This window comes from Poromitra crassiceps (assembly GCF_964638095.1).
Source record: "Poromitra crassiceps genome assembly, chromosome: 1".
Lineage (NCBI taxonomy): Eukaryota > Metazoa > Chordata > Actinopteri > Beryciformes > Melamphaidae > Poromitra > Poromitra crassiceps.
This window is the reverse complement of record NC_139623.1, coordinates 79,305,588-79,326,319: the sequence shown is the minus strand read 5'-3', so window position 1 is coordinate 79,326,319 and position 20,732 is coordinate 79,305,588. Positions and strand designations below refer to the sequence as shown.

The following is a 20,732-nucleotide window of genomic DNA, read 5'->3' as shown; positions in this document are numbered from 1 at the left end:
GAAGAGGAAGAGAGCAATATCTCCACCAACAGTAGCCTCAATAGACCAGAACGCAATGTGACCATGATCATAGACAAGCCCCAATGGTCAGGAACTAGCTTTATTTATATGCCCATACACCCACCTTTGATTGAAAGCAACTTCACACCTTCTTTTTTCGAAAGGCATTCTGAGAAACGTAGGAAATCACAAACTGGAGTAGACGAGGCAGGTTGAGGGAAAGTGTCACCAAAAAAGTGAATTACAACACCATGACAAAATAACTCCTGGAATGCATTGCATCACAGATTGATTATTAGGGCTGGGTTAAAAAAAAAAACGATTCTCCGATCTTTAATCGATTTTTATTTTAATCCTTTGATATCGATTCATATGTCCAGAGATAGATTTTTTTTATTTAAAAAAAACATATATATATATATATATATATATATATATTTTTTTTTTTTATAAACATAGTCTATAATATTATAGGCTGTGTGTGGTAGTTTAAACATAGTTTCAAGTTGATGTTTATTTATGTTTGTAGTTAAAACAAAAACATAAATACTGTAGGCTACATAAATGGAAATGTTTGCTCATTAATATCTACTTTTAGAAATGATATAGGCTGAAATCAAATCACTGTGCATAATTGTGAAAGTGTCTTTATTGACAGATGAAAAGGCTGTTATTTACCCTGGTGAGTAAATATATGTGTAACTAAAACCATTAAAATTGACAACCGGTCCGCAACTTTTTCTCCCCATGTATCTACCGGTCCTTGGCGCAAAAAAGGTTGGGAACCCCTGTGTTACATAACCGGACAATCATGTAATTCAGGTTACAGCTCAAAAAACATGTTTTAGTATCACTAACCAAATCGATATTGAAATTAATCGAATCGGAATCGAATCGAATCGGGATTAATCGATTCGGGACCTTGTGAATCGGAATCTAATCGATTCTTGAAATTTGAACCAATAGCCAGCCCTATTGATTATATATAGCAGTGAAAGAGCAGAGACAAGTCTGTGGGGGAATATTTCCTTTTAAGGACAACAGTCGGGAACATTACAACTAGGGATGCACGAGTCACGACATTGGATTTTTTATTTTTTCATTTCATTTCCCCCCCGATATCCAATATGCCGATATTTTCCAACTCTTTTGGCTGATTGCCGATGCTGATACGGATATATGCAGACTTTTGTTTTTACCGACATAATTTCAGAGGACATCAAGTCTCTCCTGTTGTACAATTAACACATTATTACGCCTACTCTTATTGTGATGGCCCACTGGCAGATGCAGACATAAATGCAATGCACACATTCACATTCAATGCAATGCACACGTTCACTGAATGTACACATTCAGTGAACAAAGTAAGAAAGCTACTTCAATTTAGGTTATTCAAGATTCAAGATGTTTATTGTCACTCCGGTACACACATCATGTAATGGAGCCCCCAGCATAAGAATTTCACATGTTTGACACGTGAAATTCTTATAACATACATATAAGACTGTGACATAGTGCAAAGCAATGAGTAGGCTTTATAAATCTCAAAACGGTAATACGTATATAAATCTTACTGTACTATAAAGACAAGACAATGAATGAACACAAAAATGATAACAAATGTCAGTAGATGTCAGGAAAAAATATATAGTGTCAATTGCATATGGTTGCATGCATATTCAATCGTGAGCCAGAATATTGCACCAGGGAGAAATAATATTTTCAGGTCAGGGAAGCATAGTAGTTATTGTGAGTTATGGAAAAGTCATGCAATTTTACATTATCTCCGTGGTGGATACTCTGCATATATTGTAGTGATATTTAGGGAGGGGTGTGTGTGTGTGTGTGTGTGTGTGTGTGTGTGTGTGTGTGTGTGTGTGTGTGTGTGTGCGATCTCTAGCTACTTGTTCCCAGACGGTCGTGCTCAGAACCCAGACCTGACGGGGCTTTGTGAGCCCTCTCCACAGGACCACATCAAAGTTACTCAGGTTTGGCATCTTCCTGTTTACCATCCTCCAATTGTATTGCTGTCCACCAGTTCAGCTGGTTAAAGTGAGTCATGTCCACCAGTTCAGCTGGTTAAATTGAGTCATGTCCACCAGTTCAGCTGGTTAAAGTGAGTCATGTCCATCAGTTCAGCTAGTGAAAGTGAGTCATGTCCACCAGTTCAGCTGGTTAAATTGAGTTATGTCCACCAGTTCAGCTGGTTAAATTGAGTAATGTCCACCAGTTCAGCTGGTTAAAGTGAGTCATGTCCACCAGTTCAGCTGGTTAAAGTGAGTCATGTCCATCAGTTCAGCTGGTTAAATTGAGTCATGTCCATCAGTTCATCTGGTTAAAGTGACTCATGTCCATCAGTTCATCTGGTTAAAGTGAGTCATGTCCATCAGTTCAGCTGGTTAAAGTGACTCATGTCCATCAGTTCAGCTGGTTAAAGTGACTCATGTCCATCAGTTCAGCTGGTTAAAGTGAGTCATGTCCATCAGTTCAGCTGGTTAAATTGAGTCATGTCCATCAGTTCATCTGGTTAAAGTGAGTCATGTCCATCAGTTCAGCTGGTTAAAGTGACTCATGTCCATCAGTTCAGCTGGTTAAATTGAGTCATGTCCATCAGTTCATCTGGTTAAAGTGACTCATGTCCATCAGTTCAGCTGGTTAAATTGAGTCATGTCCATCAGTTCATCTGGTTAAAGTGACTCATGTCCATCAGTTCATCTGGTTAAAGTGAGTCATGTCCATCAGTTCAACTGGTTAAAGTGAGTCATGTCCATCAGTTCAGCTGGTTAAATTGAGTCATGTCCATCAGTTCATCTGGTTAAAGTGAGTCATGTCCATCAGTTCAGCTGGTTAAAGTGAGTCATGTCCATCAGTTCAGCTGGTTAAATTGAGTCATGTCCATCAGTTCAGCTGGTTAAATTGAGTCATGTCCATCAGTTCATCTGGTTAAAGTGAGTCATGCCCATCAGTTCATCTGGTTAAAGTGAGTCATGCCCATCAGTTCAGCTGGTTAAAGTGACTCATGTCCATCAGTTCACCTGGTTAAAGTGACTCATGTCCATCAGTTCAGCTGGTTAAAGTGACTCATGTCCATCAGTTCAGCTGGTTAAAGTGACTCATGTCCATCAGTTCAGCTGGTTAAAGTGAGTCATGTCCATCAGTTCAGCTGGTTAAAGTGACTCATGTCCATCAGTTCAGCTGGTTAAAGTGAGTCATGTCCATCAGTTCAGCTGGTTAAATTGAGTCATGTCCATCAGTTCATCTGGGTAAAGTGAGTCATGTCCATCAGTTCATCTGGTTAAAGTGACTCATGTCCATCAGTTCAGCTGGTTAAATAATAATAATAATAATAATAATACATAAGTTTTATATAGCGCTTTTCTGGGGAACTCAAAGACGCTTTACAATACATAGAAAAGTAATACAGTAAACAGAACTAAATAACAAGAACGAAAACAAATACAAATCAATAGATTGCAGAGATGGAATGGTGGTTAGAGGTAGAAGTCAGATATTGTAGGCTGTTTTGAAGAGGTGGGATTTGAGTTGGGTTTTGAAGGAGGTGAGTGAGTCGGAGTTTCTGATATTGAGAGGCAGAGAGTTCCAGAGGGTTAAAGTGAGTCATGTCCATCAGTTCAGCTGGTTAAAGTGAGTCAGTTGACTCCACAGAGGAATTGCATCCATCAAGCTTTATGAGATGAAACTCATCCATAACAACAGCATTGTTGTGGAAAAGAAATTATTAGGGCTGTCAAACGATGAATTTTCTTAAACGCGATTAATCTTGCGATGCGCATCTTTGTATCGCATGTTTAAAATGCCATTATTTTGCATATCAAAGCATTTTTTATTCGATATTAATAATTCTTACCAGTGTGTCGTGATTGGGAATCAAATGAATGCAAATAAATGTACTTTGTGATCTTGAATTTTAGATTTATTTTCAATTCAATAGAAGTGCAATGTAGACAGGAGGTAACAATGTCTACAAAATATATCTTGAACAGAAAATAAATGCACAATTGTAAACAGTGCAGTACACGCTACAGAACCGATACTTCCGGTGGCGGTGCTGTAGAGCAGTCGAAACCCAAAATGAGACAGCCGAAGAAGGCTGTGTCTGAGCTAAAAACGTTGGCACGTGACTTCCATGTGATAATGGTAGGTACAGTTTTATTCTGATTGATAACGTGTATCTCGCATAAAGCCATTGGAGCCGACCTCCCAGTGGCTAGAGGACCCGCGCATCCGAGACTCTGAAGGAAGAATGATGACGAGTCTCGCGTTGAGGCTACGGTGACGCTAGCTGCTCCGGTATGCTTAGCTTTTAGGTGATAGCTCAAACTCGATGTACTTCGGTGATATTTTAATTCCGTTTTACACAAGGTGCAAACTACTGTTGACTTGTCCACTGTGCCATTTGGGAGTTTTTTTTAAAAGTAAAACAAGCCATTTAGAAGCGTGTTGCTCTTTCTTTTCCATGCCTGCACCAACAGCAGGAAACAGGAAACCGCTGCGACCGGCTTGACTACAAATACGGGTGCGTCGAAGGGACAAAATAGCGGCATGCGATTAACGTGGGGAAAAAAACGCATTATGGTCTGCCCTTAATCGCATCGCGATTAACACGTTAACGCTGACAGCCCTAGAAATGACCCTATAAAAATTATTTGTCCAGTAGATGTACCGTAATACTACCAATTAGTGATGCGTGCATCACTAATCGATATCCGATATGCCCATATTTTCTTAATGCAATGAACACATTATTATGCCTACTCTCATCATGATGGCCCACTGGCAGATGCAGACATAAATACAATGCTTTTCAAAACGTAATGGTGTCGAGCATTTGGGCATAATTAAATCATCATTTGATCGGCCTGTCATATCAGCAGAAATGTTCGTTTCGGGCCAATATTCCATTTTAAAAATGTTATCGGCTGATACCGATGACGTGCCGATATCGTGCATCCCTACTACTAATGACTGTAATGATCTGCATATAAACAGTCTATCTCCTCCTTCATGATCCCTATAGGAGCAGTATGAGCTGTACTGCGAGATGGGCTCCACCTTTCAGCTTTGTAAGATCTGCGCGGAGAACGACAAAGACGTGAAGATCGAGCCCTGCAGCCACCTCATGTGCACCTCCTGTCTCACCGCATGGCAGGTAAGGCCATCTCTATCTGACACACACAAGAGATGAGATGACACCGTCAGTCACCTTTATTGTTTATTGTGGATCCCCATTAGTCTGCACCAAGGTGAGACTACTCTTCCTGGGGTCCAAACACATAACATAAAAAAAACATAATACAATAACATTGTCGACAAGTTGATAATTATAACAAAGACAAAAAGAGAGTGAATCAGCTCACTCTATTACATATCATATATTACAAAAAGTGTATGAATTAATATAATGTAGTGTTATATAATATAACATAGCACAATGCAGTACAATACAATACAATTCAACATAATGGATACAATAATTAATGACCTAAAACTATCTCATTATTCATCACTGCATGTTTTAACACAAAAATGTGTTACTTGCCATCATAATATAACTAGGTATATTATTCCAATAAGCAATGTGTTCTATATGCTCTCTGTACATTACCGTCCTTTTCAGTGCATTAGCTTTTGGTAGAGGTAGCGTGAATTGAGCATCTACTGCCTCTCTTGTTGTATAGCCATGTCTACTATTAGTGGGGTACAGTTGTGAGTGTAAGCCCTGTGGTTTCCCAGTGTTCCAGATGTTAAACAGAAAGGTTACCAAGCTGCATGCTATTCTTTGTTCCACTTTGATCCATGACAGTGCGGCATGCATCCCCTCTACACTGCTCCTCATAGAGCAGCGGAGAGTGAGGCGTGCCGCCCTGTTCTGGGCCAGCTGGAGTTTGGCCAGGTCTTGTTTAGAGGCGCTGGCTAGACCATACTGTTAGGCAGTAGTCTAGGCGGGATAAGACTAAAGATTGTATTACCAGTTTAGCTGTACTATGAGTCAACATCAGATTAGCACACCTTCTGATCATTGAAGTAGTGCTGCTCGTTTTAGACACCATGCTGTTAATTTGTTTCGACCAAGAAAGCGTTTCATCAATTACCACCCCCAATAATTTAGCATCTCTGACCTGTTCGATATCATCACTATTCAGAATAAGATTTAGTTTCGGATTTGTTCTTAAAGGCCGGCTTTTCCGTGGGGGATATGAATATATATTAAATCTCACGCCCCTAAGGTTTTCAAATCCGTTGAAATTTTTGAAATTGGTTGTTTACAGCCTGAGATATCACCAGAAATCCACTCTGTGTGGGGGGGGGGGGAGGTGCGGGTGCGGGGACTCGAAATACTACATTTCCCACAATGCACTGGGCTCGCGTGGCCTTCGTTTCCATGCCCACCCCTCGAGCATTTGGCTGATATCAAACTCCAGTAGGTGGCGGTAATGCACATATATGTTTGCCAACCGCCATAAAACTCAAAGAAGAAGAAGAAGGCTTCGACAATAAAACATCTAAAGAAGAAGAAATAATCGAAAATAAAATTGCCTCCAAATTGCACCAAATTTAAACCGAAGTATATATGTCGGGAGATGTCTTCATAAATTTTTTTTCATGCATTTTAAGGCATTTTCGTAGGAGTTACGCACATCTGATGTTGTAACTATTTTATGTAAAAATGTGTAAAAACGGGTACATTGCTCAGCGTTGATTTCGTTACTTCAAGGCACCTACTACTAGATGTAAAATTTGACGAGCTTTCCAATGCCGCCAGTCACGTGTCTGTCCGTGCTTCCGTTCCCGAGAAAATCGTCTCTTTGCAAGGAGCTATGGAAAGCTAACCTAGCTACAGCAGGCTAGGTGGTCGAAAAAGATGGCTGCCTTTTTGTTTTTCTTCAGACCTCTGAAGGGGCGTGGAGGACCTCTAGAGGCGGGACCATGGCTCACAACAGTTGTAGTTCATAGGTGCACGACTTCCGCAAGGTGGACTTGGGCCAGATGACGCGAAACGCGTCGGCTGGCCCAAAAAATATGTGAGAGATGCTTGATATCTCTGGGAGTGAAGCTCCAATTTCAAAAATTTCAACGGATTCGAAAACCTTAGGGGCGTGAGATTTAATATATATTCATATCCCCCACGGAAAGCCGTCCTTTAATGTGTATTTGGAGGCAATCATTATACTCTTGGTTTTCCCAACGTTTAACTTTAACTTATTTTCGCTAACCCACTTCGACACAATCATTAACTCATCTTGCAGCATCCTATTAACAGACTCAGGATTCTTCGTCGTTACGTACATGGTAGTGTCGTCTGCAAAGATCTCCATTGCTGCATTATTCAGAATCGGAGGTAAATCATTAACAAAAATGGAATACAATAAAGGACCAAGGCAACTTCCTTGGGGCACTCCAACATGGAGGTTCCTCATCTCAGACAGTGTGCCATTGAACATTACACATTGTAACCTATTTACCAAATAATTTCTCAACAATTTAATAGACCTTCCTCTGAATTTATATGCTGCTAGTTTCATCAGTAGAAGCTCATGATCAATAATGTCAAAAGCTGCACTAAAGTCCAGAAGCACAGCATTGACTTCTTGTCAACATGTTTAAGCCAGTTATCAGTAAGTGATGTGAGTGCTGTGCCAGTGGAATAGCCGGCCTTGTAAGCGTGCTGGTGTTCTGAGTTAATGTTGTTTGATTCAAAATATACTTGTACCTGCATTAGGGATGTCGAAAATCATAATTTTCTTTGACCGACAACCGACCCTCATTAGCCGACAATTGTCAGTTAACCGAGAAGATTAAAATGCGCATTTTGACTGTCTGTGCCCCAATAAACCATTACCACAACAAATGCTTGATTTTTTTTCATTAGAAAGCATTTATTTTTACATCTACAAGCAGAAGAAAACACATTAACAAAACGAAAAGACAAGTTGAATCCTCCAGCCATCTAAACAAAAACATTCCTCCGATACGCTATACTGCTTAGAGCTGCACGCTTTGCATATTAAGAACACGTCAATTGACACGCAGCCGCCCCGTGAAGTAGTGTTTGAGCGGACGACAGCCCAGGCTGCAGGGCGCACTGACAAAGCGTGCATCACTACAGTATCTTCTACTTTTAGCAATATATAATACCTGCTTTTGGTCTCACTCCTTCTCCCTCTGTCTTCACGCACGCAACGAGGGCTATATGCTCTCTCTGTCTTGCAGGGCTCCACAACAGTCATTATGAAGACCAGTCCGCATGCAGCTGTCAGTAGCTGCTTTCACACCGGCTTTGAAAGTGTCAATGAATGCAGTCTACAAACAATCCGTCTCTCGTTGTGAAACAATTTCTCCGAACTGCTCTGTGTTGGACAGTAAAGACTAACGTTAATTGTTACTTTTCAATCGTCAATTAGACGCATGTCTGCATTTTTGTAACACGGTAAAAAACTACTGTTTGATCATTGAGTGCGAGCGTATGCATGCGTGTGCATGATGAACATGCAGGGAGAGAGGGAGGGAGAGAGAGTGAAACCGAATGAACCAGTGAAGAAAAAGTAATGTGCACGTTCCATCAGATTTGACTCCAGACACGGACGTGCGCAGTGCACGCTGAACGCTGTGAGATGAGCAAGGTGTCGGGTTTCAGGCCATGCGCTCCTGTCCTGACCAAACTGAAAACCCGTTTCATGACAGCGGCTGGAACACAGAAGCAGCAGAGTGACTGGCTGGCTGTAGTCTGCACAGGGCAGGCAGGGCGTCAGGGGAGAAATGCATCGCACTTCTCCTGTCTGGTCAAAGCAGAGGGGGGCGGGGCTGTGGCGCATGTGTGGAGCGGACAGAGAAGTCAGTGCTGCTGACAATGCACACTGCTTTTCTCTCAAACATTTGGAAAAGCCTTTCTCTAAATTAATGTTGTTCTGGCAGGAGCTTTTAATTCCTATATCCTGCTGCTACAGTAACTACTTGTTAACATTGCTTACCGCAAAGGAGGAAAAAAAACACCATATTGGCAACACGTTGTATGCCAATTTAATATGCAAATTAACCGTTTGACCGACATGCTTAACCGACCAATGACGTTGTCGGCGGTTAACGGTTAACCGTCGACATCCCTAACCTGCATGTATATAATTTTTTCAAACAGTTTACTCAACACAGGTAGTATGCTCACAGGCCTACTGTTTGGTCCTGTGAAGGACTCCCTGCTGTTTTTAGACAGCGGAGTGACCTTCGCTATCTTCCAGGACTGTGGAAACACACCTTGCTCAAAACATGCATTAAATATGTGACACAGAGGTTCTGCTACGAATTTAGCCGCCAGCTGAAGTAATCTGGCATCAAGATTGTCAAAACCGCGTGGCTTGTCAGATTTTATGTTCAACAAAACCTTTTGGACATCAGCTACATTAATCTTAATGAATTCAAAACTGCATTAGAGGAGAGAGCAGAGAAGGAGAGGTGGGGGGGGTGCAGGGGAAGGAGTGCAGGGGGAATGTGAGAGAGGGGAGAGGACAGGGAGGAGGAGAGAACAGAGAAGGAGAGGTGGGAGGGTGCAGGGGAGGGAGAGCAGGGGGAACGTGGGAAGAGGCGGCGGGGGAGGGAAGAGCATGGAAAGAGAGGAGGCGGGGGGGGGGGGGGGAGTGGGAGAGGGGGGAACAGGAGGGGGAAGAAGGGAAAGGAGCGGGGGAAAGAGAAAGAGAGAGGGGGGGGGGAAGATCAGACAACTGACTACTCTAAGCATTAACCAGAGCTAACTGGGACATAGTATCTAGCTAATCTACAGCCTAATATGGCCTATCCTACTCTGCTCTAGTCTGATCTTTGCCTGAACACTATAACAGGTCAGCCTTAGGCTGTAGCTAATCTATCGCCTACCTAAAGGCCACCGCCAATTCCTTCAGAGCATCCCTCTGTCTCATACATGTTTTTAATTCTTCATCAAGCCATGGGGTTTGAGTTGTTCTCACAGTCAGCTTTTTAATAGGAGCATGTTTGTCACAGATTTTAGAAAATAATGATATGAAAGACTCCAATGCAGCCTCTGTATCCTTATTATTAAGTACAGCCTCCCAATTCACTTCTTTTAAATCAACTATAAACTTCTCCTCCGAGAATGCTTTGTAAATTTGTTTCTTAATAATCTTTGGGCCACTTTTCGTCACTTTTGCTTTCCAAGTCAATGCTATTAACTCATTGAGTGCCAGCCACTTTTGGAGAACGACGCTCCCAGTGCCAGAGTTTCAGAGCGTTTTCAGTGATTTCTCGAGGCCCACAGAATATTGTGTAATATTACTATGTAAACACCGAACACGCAAAAAGAACAAGGAGACTCTATTGTATCATCAGCAAAAAAAAGTTTATTGATACAATTTTCCGTTCTTTAGTTATGAGCCGGAGAAGATAGGTTGTTTTCAGCGTTTTCAGGCATTTCAAATTATAAGCTGAGATATTCCGCCTTTTGTGAAATGAAGCATTTCAAGCACATTCACTGACTCTAGCTAATATTTTCTGATGTAGTGACGTGGTGTAGTTGTGTCCTGCCCTGCGTGCCGCACCCCCCTCTCCCCCCCTCAGCTGAAAACTCCTCCCCACACTAGTAACACACAGCCTCACGCACCCAGCGTCTATTTTCGGAGTGCTTTTTGTGCGCCGCCTCCCAGGCAGCGCAACGTGGAAAAGCCACACGCGGACTGCAGGGAAAGGTTTGGCTTTTCAGTGTCGGCTGCTGCTTTTCTAGCGGCTAATCGTGTGGAGAAACTATGCTGACAGACAGACAGAGGCAGAAGGGCTCAGTTGTGTGAGCGGATTGACTGTGTTCGCAGGCACCGTCAGTTGCAGCCAGAACAATGCATGAGCGGGTTCTCTTTGATCACGGGGCTTTTTCAGGCTGTCATTGGCACTCAATGAGCTAAATGGGTGACTATACTATAAATACTAAACGTGATTTAGCGGGTTCCTTTTATCAGTTTGACTTGAAACAATGTCACAGGCTGGGAAAGGGTCTGATCTAATGTAAACAAGCAAAACATGAAAGTACGTCCGAGTACGTCTTTGGCACAGAACGCCATTGTAAAAAGTACGTCTGAGAATGAGTTAAGTTATGGTCGCTTATTCCCACAGGAACAGAAATTACATTCGAGCATTTATCAGGAGCATTAGTGAAAAAGTGACCAATGCAAGTAGATGACCTGGAACCATCCTGATTGAGATGGATTCTGGTCGGGAGGCTCAGTCATCATTTGTGACAGGTTACATATACAGTGTAGCTGCAGCATCACTTAACCTTCTTTTCAGCCAGCAATTACTAGTAAACCAATTCAGTAAAAAAAAAAAACACAGTGACGGACAAGCCCGTCTTTTATTGTCACACAGTCACGCACCAACACATGCATGCGGCCACAAACACACTCATGCTGACGGTGGCGAAATTTGTCCTCTGCATTTGACCCATCCTGGCTTGTCCTTTCCTCCGGGGGGCAGGCCAGGAGCAGTGGTTGCTTTTTCTTTCCAGCGCCCGGGGACCAACTTCGGATGTTGTCGTCACTGGTCGGATGAAGATCTTCTGCATGTCTTTAGTGGGGGGGTTATGTACGGAGGAACCCCCTGGGGAGCACGGGGAGAACATGCAAACTCCACACAGAAAGGCCCTTTCGACGAGATAACCCACCTGGGCAGTAGGCACTGAAGATATGGGCGGGACACCACTCCAGCGCCCACAGCGTCCCAGGCGAGAATCGAACTCAGGACCTTCTAGCTGTGAGGCGACAGCGCTACCGACTGCGCCACAATCATATCAGCAGCTAAAAGCAGTTTGTGGTCAGAATCTGTGGCATTTTGCAACATTTCCCTCCAAATCATCCCACTGTCTATGTTTTCTAGCTGTTTTCCACCCGTGAGTATTGTTGCTTCCACAAAAGTAGAAAGCCACTTTCTATAAAGTCTATTCCGCGGACATTTCTTTGATTCCAGGCAGCAGGCAGGGCATGCCCCACAAAGCCTCCCCCACGTTCGACATACCGCCACTACAAAACCTATATAGCGGAAACCCTGTGATGAGTCCTTGAATTTGACCAAACAAAGCCTTGAAAGTCATTGAAAAGTCCTTTAATTTTTTGTGAGTGTGAGAAGAACCCTGTTTGACTTTCAGCAATGCGATCCTCTGAAAACAGACTTCTTCTGCTCTGTAAATGCATACATTCCGTTCCCTCTGTCAGGAGTCAGAGGGCCAAGGCTGTCCGTTTTGCCGCTGTGAGATTAAAGGCACAGAGCCCATTGTGGTGGACCCCTTCCACCCCAAGGCCAGTGGGGCTTCCTTTGCTGGCTTCCAGGGGCCCAGCAGGGCAGAGGCTGCCGTTAACGACGATGACGACGACGACCGCCTGGAGGACCAGCACCTTGTCATGAGCAGGCTGGCCTGCACCAAGGTAGGAGCGCCACCTACTGTCTAGTACAGGCCTTCTTATACCACCTACCATCATCTAGTACAGTACAGGGCTTCTTTTGCATTTTCATGTCAAGGATCTCAAAACAAAATAGACTCAGATCGGGACGCACAGAGGTGCCAAGTGCTCAGAAATATCACCAACTTGATAGATGTCAGGGCCAGGTGTTCTTAAATAAAAATATTTAGATTATCAATAGGGGGAGACCCTCCTGTGTCCACAAGAGTGCCAGAAGTAAGCCTTGTATGGTTTCCGTAGTGGAATTGTAGAATTGTGAATGACTGAAAATGCACTATTCCTCATTTGGCTGGGGATCCCCTGGAACCTCCCCAAGGACCTCCGGGGCTCCCGGGATCCCAATTTGAGAACCGATGTTGCAGCATCATTGCTTTGTGTGCTTGTGCAGATAGAGCGCCCGCCTTCTCCAGTGTCACCGCTGCCTCCAGTGCCCCCCCGGCTGGACCTCCTGCAGCAGAGACCCCCCAGCTCTCTCGGGGCATTGGGCCAGGGAGCCACAGCCAAGGCAAGTGTGTGTGTTCTTGTGCATCTATCCCTGTGAGAACCCGTTAGCTTTACACGTTATGAGTGGAAATAAAATATTAAGTTAAAGCCTCCATGCTATTGGAGAAACTGCGCCCTCTGCGTGCAATAGTATCGATAACGATATCGCCGTTCAAAGTCAACAAAACACAGCGCCAGAAAGCTCTATGTACATGTTGTGACATTGGGTACTCACCACGTGATGAAATAATAATCCATAGTTCCGTGAAACATCATTTTTGTAGCAAATCCGAATCGAGTTACTTCCGCTGCCGCTGTAGAGCGCATGCGCGCATCTTGCCACGGGACGTGGCAGACAAACTGCTTAGTCCCAGGGCTGGCCAATGGAGGGCGGTGTGGGATAAATAAAGATGAGAGTCTCCCTATTACAAGTCAATCTACCATGTCCCATAACTAAAAAGATCTTATATTACAGTAAAAACTTTCAAAAAAATTACTGATTGGGGCTTTAAGCATAGGTTTAGTAAACTTGAGCCATTATTCGATATATTACCCACATTGGGTGAAATATTGTGATATTTTTCCTCTCATATTGAATATCCCGATTGAATATCCAGTTTTCCCCACACCTACACCTATATTCTGTAGTCACACCACCCTCCACCTCTCTCCCCCCAGATGCCGGCCCCACACAGAGACAAGCCTCTGCCTTTGCCTCCAGCCCTGAGAGAGCTGCCCCCTCCCCCTCCTCCAGAGCGCCCCTCCCTAGCCGGCCAGGACTGCAGGCTCCAGAGGAGACCCCTGCCCTCCACTCCCGACCAGCCCGCCTGGGCCGCCAACTACATGGTCCCACGGCCGGTAGCCAAGGCCCCGACAACCCCCGCCGCCGCCTCCCAGAGCAACGGAAGCAACGGCGAGGGTGTCAAACCCCCGGTGGCCAACAACGCCGTCTACAGCCTGGCTGCAAGGTAGGAGGCTCTGCCACGGAGAGATGCAGAAGGAAGTGAATAGTATGAAGAACTAGACAAGCAAATGGCTGCAGATTATTGCGTTTACCCTTTGGGTAACAGATTATGTGAGTGGAGCTGTCACAATATGAGACTTTTGACGTTGATACCACCCAATTGAAAGACATACTTCTGTGAGTCTTTATAAAACTAAAGTTAAATGACTACTATCAAGATGATAAAAAAAAGAAATAATAATAATAATAATAATGCTACATGTTACTTATTCCTTCTCAAACTACTTCCTACATGGTGCTAGTCTATCAAAATATCTTAGCTGTCATTGATTGTGTTGCATAGTGGTTTTCTGTACTGTTGACAAATTGTGATATTGTAAGTCGCTTTGGACAAAAGCGTCTGCTAAATGACGTAATGTAATGATAATACAGAGCTATGTTTAGATTAATAAATGGAGGGTACTACAGTTATAATCTTCTTTCTGAGGCTTTCAACATGGGTCAACCTATCACCAAACCTGCCCCCTTCTTTTGTTTCCCTACTAAAAAGTAGAAGTTGCCTTACAGATGTTACTCATCTAATTTGGCTTCCTACTGCCACATTTCCAAGGTGCTGCTGTGCTGCCGTGGCAACAGTGAGGGGGGCTTTTGGAAAGAACAAAGAAAACATCTAAATAACAAAAGCCCCTAGCCCCCTACTTTTACCACTGTGGCAGTACTGCAGCAAAGTGGCCAAACTAATTGAGTAACTGTAGTGTTAAGATAATACTTTAACTCATTGAGTGCCAATGACGACAATCGTCGTCAATTCAAATACTAACGTAGAGTGCCAATGACGACGATTGTCGTCAATTGCGTTTTTTGACGGTGGGACGTGGATCAAAGCCTGATCCATCTCCTGTGAAAGTATGGTGGATTTTGAATGTGTAAAAGCTATTTTACGGACCCATTAGGTGGCGACAGTGCTCTCCAGATTACAGAAAGGCGAGGAAAAAACAGAGAAGAAGTCATGGGGAAACGGAAATCGCATCGGTATGCATCGATATGCATGAAGCATAACGTTAGCTGTGCCTGCAGCAGCCAATCTGCTGCCACAATTGAGCCCCTCCGTGTCCTCTGCGATAGCCCATCCGCATGATTAGTTGTGGAGTTGTTATTATTCTCAACTGGAAGCGATGGGAGCCGGTGACAAATACACGCGGAACGCTGTAAAAAAGCTGGATGTAGCGCACTTTTCAGTGCAGAGCAAACTCAGCAGAGAGCCACCAGAGACACTCCCACGGAGGAGGGGTTTGCAGTTGAGCGGGGTGGGGCACGCAGGGCAGCATACAACACTGACCCAGACAGACCCAGACAGCAGGACAGGATTGGCAAACACAAGCTAGAATATCTGATGCCCACCAGCAGTAAATCAAGACCAGCAAGAAGCTGCAACCAGCAGCGCACGCAGGGGCCAGCGCTGCTGGTTGCAGCTAAAAAATATTATTTTGCCAAACAAAATTCCTTTGTTTTCACTGTTTTATTGAAGGAAATTATTTTTGAGGTGTGACTACATCAGAAAATATTAGCTTCAGAGTCAGTCATGTGCTTGAAATGCTTCATTTCACAAAAGGCTAATTATCTCAGCTTCTAGTTTGAAACGTCTCTTTTTGGTGAAATCAACCTATCTTCTCCGGCTCATAACTAAAGAACGGAAAATGATATCAATAAACTTTTTTTTGCTGATGATAGAAGAGAGTCTCATCGTTCTTTGGGCATGTTCGGTGTTTACATAGTAATATCACACAATGTTCTGTGGGCCTCGAGAAATCACTGAAAACGCTCTGAAACTCTGGCACTGGGAGTATCCGTTTTCCAAAAGTGGCTGGCACTCAATGAGTTAACATACTTGTAAGATCATATATTTTGAAGTTTCATTAAAGAGTAAATCAATACTAAATCACATGAGCAGAAAACTCTAAACTCGACTATATGACCATTTCACAGCAGCCATTTGAGGTGGTAAAGTAGCAAGTAACACAGGTGTCACCAATAACATTGGTGATGATGGTAATGATGATGGTAATGAGGGCCCTGGCTCTGGAACACCTAAATGGATCATCTTTAATGGTATTGTTTACACCTGTGTTACTTCCTTCTTTGCCACCTTTAAAAGGGTTGATGTGAAAAGGGTCCATAGTTGAAACTGTAAAGCAATTTGCCATTTGACATCGACTTAGACTCAAGGATGATCTGATTAGATTTTGGTGGTCAAAAAGGTCAAAGGCCAAGGTCACTGTGACCTCTCAAATGCCATTTTCAATGCCTTGACGGAATTTCATCAAATTTGCCTCAAACATTAACTTGGCCTCAAGGATGAACTGATTACATTTTGGTGGTCAAAGTTCAAGGTCTCAAGAACTGCTTGATGGAATTTCTTCCGATTTGGCTCAAACATCCACTTGGACGCAAGGATGAACTGATTCCATTTTGGTTATCAAAGGTCAAGGTCACTGTGACCTCTCGAATGCCATTTTCAAGCTTGTTAACGCGATATCTCAGGAATGTCTTGAAGGAATTTCTTCGAATTTGCCTCAAACGTCACTTGGACTCAAGGATGAACTGATTCGATTTTGGTGGTCAAAGTTCAAGGTTACTGTGACATCACGACCGCTCATTTCATGCTCGTTAATGTGAGATCGTTGAGGCATAAATCCGTGGTGTGGTCGTTCTAGTTTCTATTGTTACTCGAATGTGAAACATGTTACCGTTGAGATCTGGATCTCAATTAGACTGATGAATAAATCATAAATGGGGGGAAAAAAGCCTCTTTGTATGTGCAGACCCCAACCAGCTCCAGCGGTGTCAGGCAGTGAGAGGGCGTCGCCTGACTGCGAGGAGAACGAGTACATGAGCCCCTCCTCCCTCCCGGCCTCCGGGGCCCCTTGGCTCATAGCGGGGTCCTCGGTGCCGCCCCCGCCGGCCCAGGCCAACCACTACAATGACATGGGGTAAATACATTGACTGTATGTAATAGATCAATCGCACAGCCAGCAGTGTGGGCTCCGTGTCCTTCTCTGGAATACTGGAAGACTATTATGCAAATAATGTGACAGATTTCAGCTCTCCCAAGTTTAAATCAATATAACAGATTTCAGCTCTCCCAAGTTTAGGAGTTGCACAGACGGTAGGGAAAAACTATTGCTGCTCAGTCCTCCTGATACACGTACAGTATAGCCATGCATTAAATCATGTAGTAGATCCAGGGCTGTATTACTGAACGGGCATACCGGGCCCAGGCCCAGGGGCCCGAGAGCTCAGGGGGCCCATGAGCTAGAGTCTCTTCGCAGGCCGCCTCGAAGAGACTCTAACTGATGGGGCCCCTGAGCTCACTTCGCAGCTGAGACTCTAGCTTATGGGCCCCTGAGCTCACTTCGCAGCTGAGACTCTAGCTTATGGGCCTTCACAGGCCTGTGCGGCCTGCGAAGAGACTCTAACTGATGGGGCCCCTGAGCTCACTTCGCAGCTGAGACTCTAGCTTATGGGCCCCTGAGCTCACTTCGCAGCTGAGACTCTAGCTTATGGGCCTTCACAGGCCTGTGCGGCCTGCGAAGAGACTCTAACTGATGGGGCCCCTGAGCTCACTTCGCAGCTGAGACTCTAGCTTATGGGCCCCTGAGCTCACTTCGCAGCTGAGACTCTAGCTTATGGGCCCCTGAGCTCACTTCGCAGCTGAGACTCTAGCTTATGGGCCCCTGAGCTCACTTCGCAGGCGGCCTGCGAAGAGACTCTAGCTCAGGGGTGCCCAAATTCTTTCCCATGAAGGGCCAAAACTCAATCTGGGGGGCCAAAAATAAACGTGGAATTACATTAAAAAAAAAAAAAAAAAAAACGGAATTCTCTCTTTTTTAGCACTCTTTCTAACTATAAATCCACTTCTGTTTTAATTTCCTCTCTTGCCCTCTTTTCACCACACCGCGGACACTGTGTGCACTGTAAAAAAAAACACAGGTGGTGTTGTGTTATGTTGTTTTGTTGAAATGTTAATAAATGGGAGCTTCCTCAAACAGCCATCTCTTTCCTGACAATCCCCTCTGTGCATGAACCCTTACATATGGTAATTAAACATTAAAACACAATTAAAAAAAAAAAAAAAATACATTAAAACACCTGCGGCTTATAGTCCGGTGCGGCTTATATATGTAACAAACAGGCAATTTTGCTGCTGCGGCTTATACTCCGGTGCGGCTTATAGTGCGGAAATTACGGTATATATATTTAAAAAAAAACATCTGCATTTGTGGGGAGCTTAAACATTTAATCAGTAAACACCCAGTTAAAAACAGTTGTATTTTCCACCTTTGTAATCAAGAGAGAAATTTGACTTAATTCACAACTTGAAAAATCCTCAAGGTACTTTGAAAATCAGCTTTATTGTCCATCTTTTGTAAACAATTTGCCATGACAATTTGCAGGGATGCAATCTCAGGAGTGAACACAGTATATCCGCAGCCACATTCAGACACTGTTTCACAAAGTCACCACATGAAAAAGCATGTCCACCCTTTGCAATCAGTGCAGATATCTGATAACTTGCCCGAGTTGCATTCTGGATTAAAAAAAATCGGGGCAAATTTTTTTTTTTTTTTTTTTTTTTTTTTGCTGTGAGGGGGGGGCCGGTGAGGGGGGCAGGCCCAGGGGCCCGTGAAGTCATAATCCGTCTATGAGTAGATCCACCGATCAGAAAACATTTCAGAAAGTCTTAAAATACATTAGAATGCCTTTGAAAGTATTAGAATGTCTTAAATCCAGCTATTCTAAATCTTATTGTTTTCACAGTTTGACAGGTTTCTTTCTGCTGCATGTCCACTCTTAAGCCCCAAACACACAGGGAGCGAAATTTCTGCCCCTATAGCGCACACATACATACATACATATACATATACAGTGTATATATATATATATATATATATATATATACTGTATATATATTTTTATAAAACAGCTCTCTCAAATCAAGCAATCTGATTGGTTCACAGCCATGGTATAAATACCGTAACCCATGGCCATAACCCATGGCCATGGGTTATGAGACGCAACTCTCTTACTAAAAGGCTTTGGTTACCTCAAATGACAATGTAGGAAGAAAAAAAATGGCGGAGACAGCTGTCAGATCCTTGTGAATCGATCTTCGCTTATAACTTTACTAATACTTCGCAGAAAATTATGTTTTGTACAAGAATAGACGCGGGCTAATGTCTTCTTTGCAAAAAAAAGGCTGTTAACCCCGCATTTCTAAATAAGACGTAACGTTAGTTGGTGTCGGGCTTTGCAGAAAGCTCTCAGCTTCTCAGCAAGCGCCAGGATTGGCCAATGTCAACTTCAGTCTCCAGAACGATCCAATCAAATCACCCGCACGTCTATCTTCTTGCTAGAGGTCCCGCCTTACAGTAGTGTTTCAACTGACTCTATCAGAATGCCATGCCAGTCGGACTTATAGTATTATTATTATTATTATATTATCATACTTGGAAACAAGAATAGACACGGGCTAATGTCTTCTTTGCAAAACAAAAGGCTGTTAACCCCGCATTTCTAAATAAGACGTAACGTTAGTTGGTGTCGGGCTTTGCAGAAAGCTCTCAGCTTCTCAGCAAGCGCCAGGATTGGCCAATGTCAACTTCAGTCTCCAGAACGATCCAATCAAATCACCCGCACGTCTATCTTCTTGCTAGAGGTCCCGCCTTACAGTAGTGTTTCAACTGACTCTATCAGAATGCCATGCCAGTCGGACTTATAGTATTATTATTATTATTATATTATCATACTTGGAAACAAGAATAGACACGGGCTAATGTCTTCTTTGCAAAACAAAAGGCTGTTAACCCCGCATTTCTAAATAAGACGTAACGTTAGTTGGTGTCGGGCTTTGCAGAAAGCTCTCAGCTTCTCAGCAAGCGCCAGGATTGGCCAATGTCAACTTCAGTCTCCAGAACGATCCAATCAAATCACCCGCACGTCTATCTTCTTGCTAGAGGTCCCGCCTTACAGTAGTGTTTCAACTGACTCTATCAGAATGCCATGCCAGTCGGACTTATAGTATTATTATTATTATTATATTATCATACTTGGAAACCGTTTTATAAAAGCAATATAGCACTCGAGCTGCGTGTGTTGTGGCATATATCCCGCTGCTCAGCAGTTATCCCACTCGGCCTGCGGCCTCGTGGGATAACAGCTGATCAGCGGGATATATTTGCCACAACACACTGGCTCTCATGCTATATTGCTTAAATATAACAACACTATTTTGGTCACTGCATGATTCAATTTGTGACGTCATCGTTTTGACGTCTTTCTAAAATGTCGAAAATAGTAAAAAATAAAGAAAAATGTGGTCGGTCCAAACTTGACTGGTAGTGTAGGTTACTAACAACAATTTAACAACATATCTTTGGAATTGGCATCTGGACTAGCGGTACTACATGTTAATATGTTCCTCTATTACTGTGTTGCTTAATATTCAAGTTGTTCATTTCCTGAAATGTTTGCCCACAAGGGGGCTCTGCAGCATTAGCTTATTCTCTCCACTTCCCTCATGCACTCATCACACTTCCTCCATTCCAAACCTAAAAAGGCTGCTCCTTTCTCTCTGTCCCCTCTAGTCACTAGCTTATGGGAACCAAGACATAGGCAATTTGAGACAGCTTGCCTCACAGATGTTTTTGTGGAGACTTGTATTATGTGAATCTCCATACCAAGAAAGAATAAAAAACAAACTTAATAATGGAGAAATCAACTATGGAGATGTTAGGTCCCGTCTTCTTATTTCT

At 43.4% G+C, this 20,732-nt stretch overlaps 1 pseudogene across 1 annotated transcript in view; it reads left to right on the top strand.

Annotated features, from left to right (window-relative positions):
- Positions 1-20,732, top strand: part of LOC310785759 (E3 ubiquitin-protein ligase CBL-like) — a 73,419-nt pseudogene that overhangs the window by 39,882 nt on the left and 12,805 nt on the right. The window contains exons 7-12 of the transcript XR_014554017.1: positions 1,904-1,991; positions 5,042-5,173; positions 12,228-12,437; positions 12,862-12,978; positions 13,635-13,924; positions 16,743-16,910. The product of XR_014554017.1 is annotated as an E3 ubiquitin-protein ligase CBL-like (transcript). The remainder of the gene's footprint in view (positions 1-1,903; positions 1,992-5,041; positions 5,174-12,227; positions 12,438-12,861; positions 12,979-13,634; positions 13,925-16,742; positions 16,911-20,732) is intronic.